Source organism: Leopardus geoffroyi, chromosome A1 (assembly GCF_018350155.1).
Source record: "Leopardus geoffroyi isolate Oge1 chromosome A1, O.geoffroyi_Oge1_pat1.0, whole genome shotgun sequence".
NCBI lineage: Eukaryota > Metazoa > Chordata > Mammalia > Carnivora > Felidae > Leopardus > Leopardus geoffroyi.
The window spans coordinates 47,313,439-47,321,459 of NC_059326.1; positions in this window are offsets into that span (position 1 = coordinate 47,313,439).

Here is an 8,021-nt window from a genome sequence, read left to right on the forward strand (position 1 = left end):
AATACTACAAAGCTGACATGTAATTGATTTTAGTTCCCATAAAAGGATTATGTTAACTTTCCTTAATCTATATATTTGTATTTTGTGCAGTCTAGTGAATTCACACCAGAGATGCTAAATTTTTATTTCTTATCAATATTTTATGTAAAGTTGATAGGATTATATTTTAGTCTAAGTACCACTTTCCAATTTTTCCCCTGAAAAGAAAATAACATACTAAAAACTATGACTGCACAACTGTAGTGCTAATACTCCAGGCTGACTGGCTGGGCACAGTACTTCTAGTTATCAAAAGGCATATGGTAGTGAAACATTTTCTCTAGGCTATCTGACCGCAGAGAGATTTTTAGATTAAAAAAAAAAAAAGATGTAAAAGTTTTTACTTCCCATAGCTTTGGGTTTGTTTGTTTGTTTGTTTTAAGTATTATTTAATTTAGGAAATTAAGAATTTTCTCATCATTAAATAAAGGGTAGTGATGTTTGCAAAGATTTGTTAAAGCCAGTATTTTGATTTTTGGTCATATATTATTTTACATTATTGCATATTAAAATATAGAAGCATGCCAAATTTATAAATAATATCCATTTCCAAGGAGGCTATAGATTTTATAAGCCAGAAATTTTGATTATCTTTTTAACACTAACTTAAATGACAGAGAAGTTAATTTTTTTAGATATAAAAAAATACACGTTTTCTACTTGGTTTCAAATACTCAATCTGTTGAAATTGGCAAGCTTTCTTTTCTCTAATGTTTATATATTTACTTTGAGACAGAGTAGTATTGTGAAGGCAGACTATTGGAAGATGAATAGGCAGGAGAGGGGCAGAGAGAGAAGGAGAGAGAGAATCCCACACAGGCTTCGCACTGTCAGCGTAGAACCCGACTTGGGGCTCAAACTCACGAGCCATGAGATCATGATCTGAGCCAAAATTAAGAGTCGGACACTTAACCAACTAAGCCACCCAGGTGCCCCTTGCCAGGCTTTCTTTTCATTTCAGAATTCAGGTTCTCCTCTGTATATCGGGTGAGGAAAAATCACAAAGTGATATAAGAATTATGAAGACAGGCTCTGGGCTGATGGCTCAGAGCCTGGAGCCTGTTTCCAATTCTGTGTCTCCCTCTCTCTCTGCCCCTCCCCGTTCATGCTCTGTCTCTCTCTGTCCCAAAAATAAATAAAAACGTTGAAAAAAAAATTTTTTAAAAAAAGAATTATGAAGACAATGTTCAAATTTCAAGTCTTTCTCTAACATTGTCTACATAATATCTACTATTATAATTGTAACAAGTTCAAAAGGTACTACAGTATGGGAAAGAGAAATATTTAAAACTATACCAAAAGAAAAATAAATCTTTTCTTTCTAAAGAAAAAGTCAATAAAGATGGCAATCTCTGGTAATAAATACACTAAAATAAATAAATAAATAAAGATCTTCCTGCAATTATGATGGTTGGTTGTCTCAATTCTACCCAAGTTTCCATAGATTTGCAATAAACCATGTCTTTCACAGCCTCTTGGCTATTCACAGCGCTTGGACCAGTACTGAGCCAATGCTTGAATAATAAGAACTAATAAATAAATATTGTGCTTGATAAATACTAATAGAGTACAGTGAAAGCTCATATATAGCAAGTGATTCTTTTTAAAATGCACATAGTAAGAGCTAACTTAAAGAGGGTTAACAAGTATGTGTTGTCCAGATTCAGCATTTGCTTTCCTCTAATATAATTAAACTATGTTGCTAAAATAAAATCGGTTTTTGTTGTAAGGACTTTGGCTTTTACTCTGAGTGAAACGGGAAGCCTTGGAGAGTTTGAGCCAAGAAATGACATCATGTGGTAAATGTTTTTCGCTGTGGCTGCTGCACTGAGAACAGACTGAAGGATGCACATGTGAAAGGGGAGAGATCAGTTGGGAAGCTAACACAATCTTGGCAAACGATGATGGGGACTTGGACCAGAGAAGGAGTGAAGGAATTGAAAAGAGGCTGGATTCTGCACACACATTTTGAAGGTAGGGCCAAAGTATTTGCTCACAAGAGAAGATGTGGTCCAAAAGAGACAAAGGGGTTGAGAATGAGTTCGAGGACTTTGACCCGAGCACATAGGAAGATGGAGTCTGAGGTGCTTGTTAGACACCAAGTAGAGGCTGAAAAGGCATTTAGACATATGGGCATGGAGCGGAGGGAGCCAACAGCGAACATGAAGATTATTGGACACTAAGCTCTGTGGCATTTCACTCTTCTTGAAATATTACTGTCATGCCTCAGGCAAAGGTTATTCCTTATGACCAGAAAGCTTACAATTGCTCAAAACTCGGAGACTTGGAAGGACACTACATTCGTCTTAAACCATAATGATTGTCAATTCAAGTCCTAGTGCAACTGTCACCTAATGTATTGGTGCTCAGGAACCCCAAAACAGAATAGGTGTTTTTATGTAGTTACATTCTTTCTGACATCTTGTGGGATTTTCTGGAAGTGTATAAAACAGCAAATACATTTGTTGTAATTCCATTCCATTTTAACAATATTTATTGAGCATTTGTGATGGGATGGTTGCCAAGGGACTTACAAATTAAATAGAAATCCCATAAATTTTGTAAAAATATAAAATATTATGGCTCTCGAGATACCTATAGTCTAAAGGGGAAATATACACAAAATAGGAGATATGCTTCAAAGGCAGTGGTTCTTAAACTTTAATATGCATAACAATCCTTGCACTCAACCCTGGGGATTTTTTTTTTGCTAAGTCTGGCCAGGGGCCTAGTATTTTAACAAAATTCCACGTTATTCTATTGAAGATAGTCTGTGGCTCTAAGTAATGATACTTTTAAATGTACTAAATGAAAATTATCCTTATTTATTTGTAATGTTTTATGTCTAACCTAGATATAAAGTGGGGTCGGCCTATCCCTTGAGACACAGATAAATTGACTCAATTTCCGAAACTGGCCCTATTGACATCTGAAAATACCGTAAAGCTTTCTGCATATTCTGGGGAAGCAAATTTTTAGTCTTATGCTCAATTCTGCCTCTCAGATACCTGCTTCTATAGATACTGTTTCCTTTCTGCACAGTTTTTACAATGATGAGAACCTCCCCCCCCCACCCCCACCATCCTGTTCTGTACACACACACAGCCTTCATAAACAGAATAGATTTTACTAAAGTTGCCCGGGGAAGAGTTGAGACAAAGAAGAGCAGACATTGTAAAATAGAATTAACTTCAAATTCAGCATTAGAAATCATGTACCCCACTCTCATGCATGAGTCAGAAACTTTACAGACTCTAAGTTTTGCTATAATTATACGACACAATATATTTAAAGAGGCAATGAGTGATATTTAAAAGTACTGTGTTGGGGTGCCTAGGTGGCTCAGTCGGTTGGGCGTCCGACTTCGGCTCAGGTCATGATCTCGTGGTCCGTGAGTTCGAGCCCCGCATCGGGCTCTGTGCTGACAGCTCGGAGCCTGGAGCCTGCTTCTGATTTTGTGTCTCCCTCTCTCTGGCCCTCCCCTGATCACACTCTGTCTCACTCTCTCTCTCAAAAATAAATAATAAAACATTAAAGTAAATAAATAAGTAAATAAATAAAAATGAAAGTACTGTGTTGTGGAGACAATGAAATATCACATCATTCTCCAGAATTCTCCCTTATTAAGTTAATAGAAACAGGGGCTACTGCGATTTCCTGGTCTTGAAAACTAGATGACATTTTAGGACCTTTCTATCCCTCAGCTTCTTTGATTCTATGGTTAGTTATTACTGTTTGCTTAGAACTTTTCTCTAAGGCTCCCTAAAACAATGTATTTACATATGATATCCACTCAGCTTGAAGTCTGCAGTAGTAAGCAGTTCATTTAAAATTTTGGGACCTAAGAGACTAAACGGGAAGTCAGAGGGGCTGTCTGTTATGGAATTGCTAAATCAACATAGGATAATTTCAGAAGCTTGTCAGAGAACTCTATACATAGAATACCCACTGCAGCCTAATTTACAGGACCCATGGCAAGGGAGAAAATGTCTCCAGACTCCTCTCTTTGGTATGGATAATGCCTCACCCTGATTCAAAAAGCAATATAAAGTTATACTGTACATAAAAATATAAACACTCCAGCTACATAATCAAATTCAGTTATACATTAGTGATCTCCACAATGTGCTGATGTTTTATTACTCTTGAAGTGATGAGACAGAGCAGAAAAAAAAGAGGAATCATGGGAACAGGCTCCACAGAGAGGCAGAGATTTAAAGCAGGGAAATGATGGGTACATTTTAAAAAAATTATTTTAATTCATTATTTTTGACAGGAGTGAGCAGGGAAGGAGCAGAGAGAGAGGGAGAGAGAGAGGATCCAAAGCAGGCTTTGTGCTGACAGCAGAGAGCCCAATGCAGGGCTTGAACTCACAAACTCTAAGATCATGACCTGGGCCAAAACCAGACATTTAAGTGACTGAGCCTCTCAGGTGTCCCTGGGTACATATTTTTAAAGACAAATGGAGGCATTAAGCATGAAAGCTGATGGTATATTGGTGAAGAATGACAAGGATATTTACCTGATTGAAGAGCGTGCCCACCTGCATGTTATTGACAATGAGGGTAGATAGTTTGGATGGATGCAATGGCGCATGAGGAACGTTAGAGGTTTAATTTTAAGCTCATGATTAGGAATTTGAAGATGATCATTGGAGGCTTTGGGAGGGGGGGATTCAAAATTAAAAACGGAATTACTTGACTTAAAAAAGAAAGTTGAATAGTATTATAAAGGCAGACGACTGGAAGATGTAAGTGCCTCAGTAAGTAAGTCAGATGGGTAATAAATGAATACAAGATTATTGCAGTTGTCCATATGACAAAAATAACCAAAGCTTACTGAGAGCTTACCATGTGCCAAGCATAATTATAAGTAGCTTAACATGTATTAACTTACTTATTTCTCCCTACAGCCTGTTTAGCTAGATATCACTAATATACCCATTTTAAAGATGAAGAACTTGAGGCACAGGGTGGCTAAATAACACGGCCAAGTTTGCAATTTATCTATAATGAAACTCACATCTGAACCCAAGCACCTTGGCTACTGAATCCAGTCTCTCAGTCACTCAGCAGGGGTGCCTAGGGATATGAAGAAAAAGAAAAAGAAAAGAAAGGTGATTAAAAAACACCAAGAAAGAGCTGCAAGAATTTAGGGGGCAAAGAGAGAAAGGAAGCAAAGGTGAATCCCAAGTTTCTAGCATAAGGAGCAGGAAGGATTGATAGTGTGTTTGATAACTATTTAAGTTTTAAAAGTGTATTAGTGACACAATAATAGAGAGAGGTGATGATGTATTTGCCAATCAATACATGAACATCATTTCTTTTAATGTAAGGAATTTTCCACATTGAGAAAAAAATAGATTAGGAGTTGATTGTACCTCTTAGTAGCTATATTTAAAGCATCACAGCTATTTTTCATGTGAGATAATACTCTGTATTTATGTAGCACCTTTCTTCTAAGGAGCTCAAAGCATTTTACCACAATGCATTACCTTATTCATCCTCATAACATCCCCTTTTAAGAAAGGAAGTGTCAAGTATAATGACCACAATTTTACAGATGGGAACACTGAGACAAATGGAGCTAGTGACTTGCCAAGATCATAGAAACCCCTGTAGCAAAATTAGGTGTAGAACTTGGGCTTTCTTTAGTTCAAAATCCTTTCCAATCTCTTCTTAATAATACGTCTCAAATTTGTCTGAAATGTTGGCGAATTTATCTATAAATTAGCATATTTAGAATCGTGTTATAATCTAGTATCACCTGAGAGGTGTGCATCGTGAATTTGGTATTTTGTAATTGAGTAAATCCATAAAATGGTAAAAATCAATGCTTCATTCTTAAAAAAAAAAAAAAGTCAAAACTCTTCTCTTCAATTAGGCATTTCCTCTGGTTGGCTTTAACCCTAAAGTTTTGCTAAGATGTAAATCTTGTAAATCCTCAGAAAGTGCTGCCTTACACTTGAAGAAGTTTTAGTATATAAAAGCCCCAAATTATCAGTAAATGATTTTTAAAAGGACAACACACACATTCACGCATATGCACACACACACACACACACACACACGCACACACACACATACACACATATGCACACACACTCAGAGGTGATGGTAACATAGCAAAAAAAAAAAAAAATCAAGAAATCTCTTTAAAGAAAATTAAGTACTTTCTTTCTCCTGATACTAAAGGGACAAACAACACCTTTAATTCTTGGGAAATATTTTAAAACTCAAAATAGGTTACTGCTGACTTCTACATATTAACTATAAGTTCTATCTCATTTTTTTAATTTCACTTCCTTACAAATGCAGTGCAAAATTAGTTTATAATCATATCCTTAGTTGTTCGGGTGTTAAAGAGAGAGAAGGCAAACAAAGTGTTGACTTAATTTTTTTAAAAAAGAGTTAATAGAATATATTCATTGTCAGATCCTTTAACAAAATCCTTATGTGCGCTGGTGGGTGGAACACAGTATTGGATACAAGCAGGGCTATATTCAGCAAAGCAATCTAAGATCAAAGGCTCAATCACCAGCTTACACAATTTAAGGCAGGTATGCATTTTACTTTTCCTCCTTAAGTTGCACATGCTCGGCTCTTAAAATGTGTAAAGCCCTTTAGAAATTCTACCCCAGCTGGTCAGGGTATTCCAGTTGAAAAAAGGAACTAGAACCACTTTCTCAATGACAATCCATGAAAAGAACAAAAATGATGAAAAACAAATGATGTACAACAACGTGCCAGAAATTATATCACATCAGATTCATCATTATCCTCAAAGTTGAAGAATTATTTGGGGAGCTAAGTTGTATTTCACGTTTATACCATTGTCCATAACAAGTAGAAGGCCTTAGAAGATGTTTTTATGTTTTATGATTTTTTGTGCTGCAAGATTGCCATTAACAACGGCCATTAACATTCATAAACAATGGTCAACGATTTCCTAAATAAAAGTTTAAATTCTGAATAATCAACGTGAACTCTCTTTATTTTTTTTTAATCTTTATTTATTTTTGAGAGAGAGAGAGAGAGACAGAGTGTGGGTATTTATTTTTGAGAGAGAGAAAGAGACACAGAGGGTGGGCGGGGGAGGAACAGAGAGGGAGGGAGACACAGAATCCAAAGCTGGCTCCGGGCTCCAAGCTGTCAGCACAGAGCCCATCACAGAGCTCGAACCCATGAACCGTGAGATCATGACCTGAGCCGAAGTCAGACGCTTAACTGACTGAGCCACCCCGGTGCCCCTCAATGTGAATTTTCCGAATGACTTCAATTACTATTATTATGCTTGGTGTTTTATAAAATGCCAAATCTGGTAGTCTCAAAATTGACACTAACAAAAAAGTAGTTCTTTTATTAACACAATGTAAGTTTACACATTTATTCAACAAACATTTATTGAACACTTGTTATGGATCAAGCACTGTTGAGAGCAATGGGGTAAAACAATGAACAAAAAAACAAGGCACTGCGTTCACAGTGGTCACACTTCAGAGTGAGAAGACAGAAAATAATTCTTAACCAATTAAATAATTACAACATATAATATACCTAGTGGTGGTAATGGCTGAAAAGAAAAGCCAGCTGCTGAGGAGTCAGAGTGTAGCGGAGGATGAAATGTGTAGCAGAACATTATATCTTTGTGTTTCTTGAATTAAGCCAAATGTGGAAACTACCTAAGAAAACCCAAAAAGAAAAAATTATGTATTATCCCTTGCTCTATTAGAGTACCCAGGAAAGATCCAATATAGTTGGAAAAACACATCTGTTTTGCTATGTTGGCAGTTTCTGGGATTTATTCCACATGAAGATGATGAGCATTCTGTCTTCTCATTCATTCCATAAAAATCTACTGAGGACCTACCAGATACAAAGCCGTATGTTCAGGAGTGTAGGTGGTGAGTAAGATCCAGATTTTGTCCTCAAAGAAATGTTCTGTCATGGTAAAAGGAATGAATTTGAGCTTTATGGGTGACA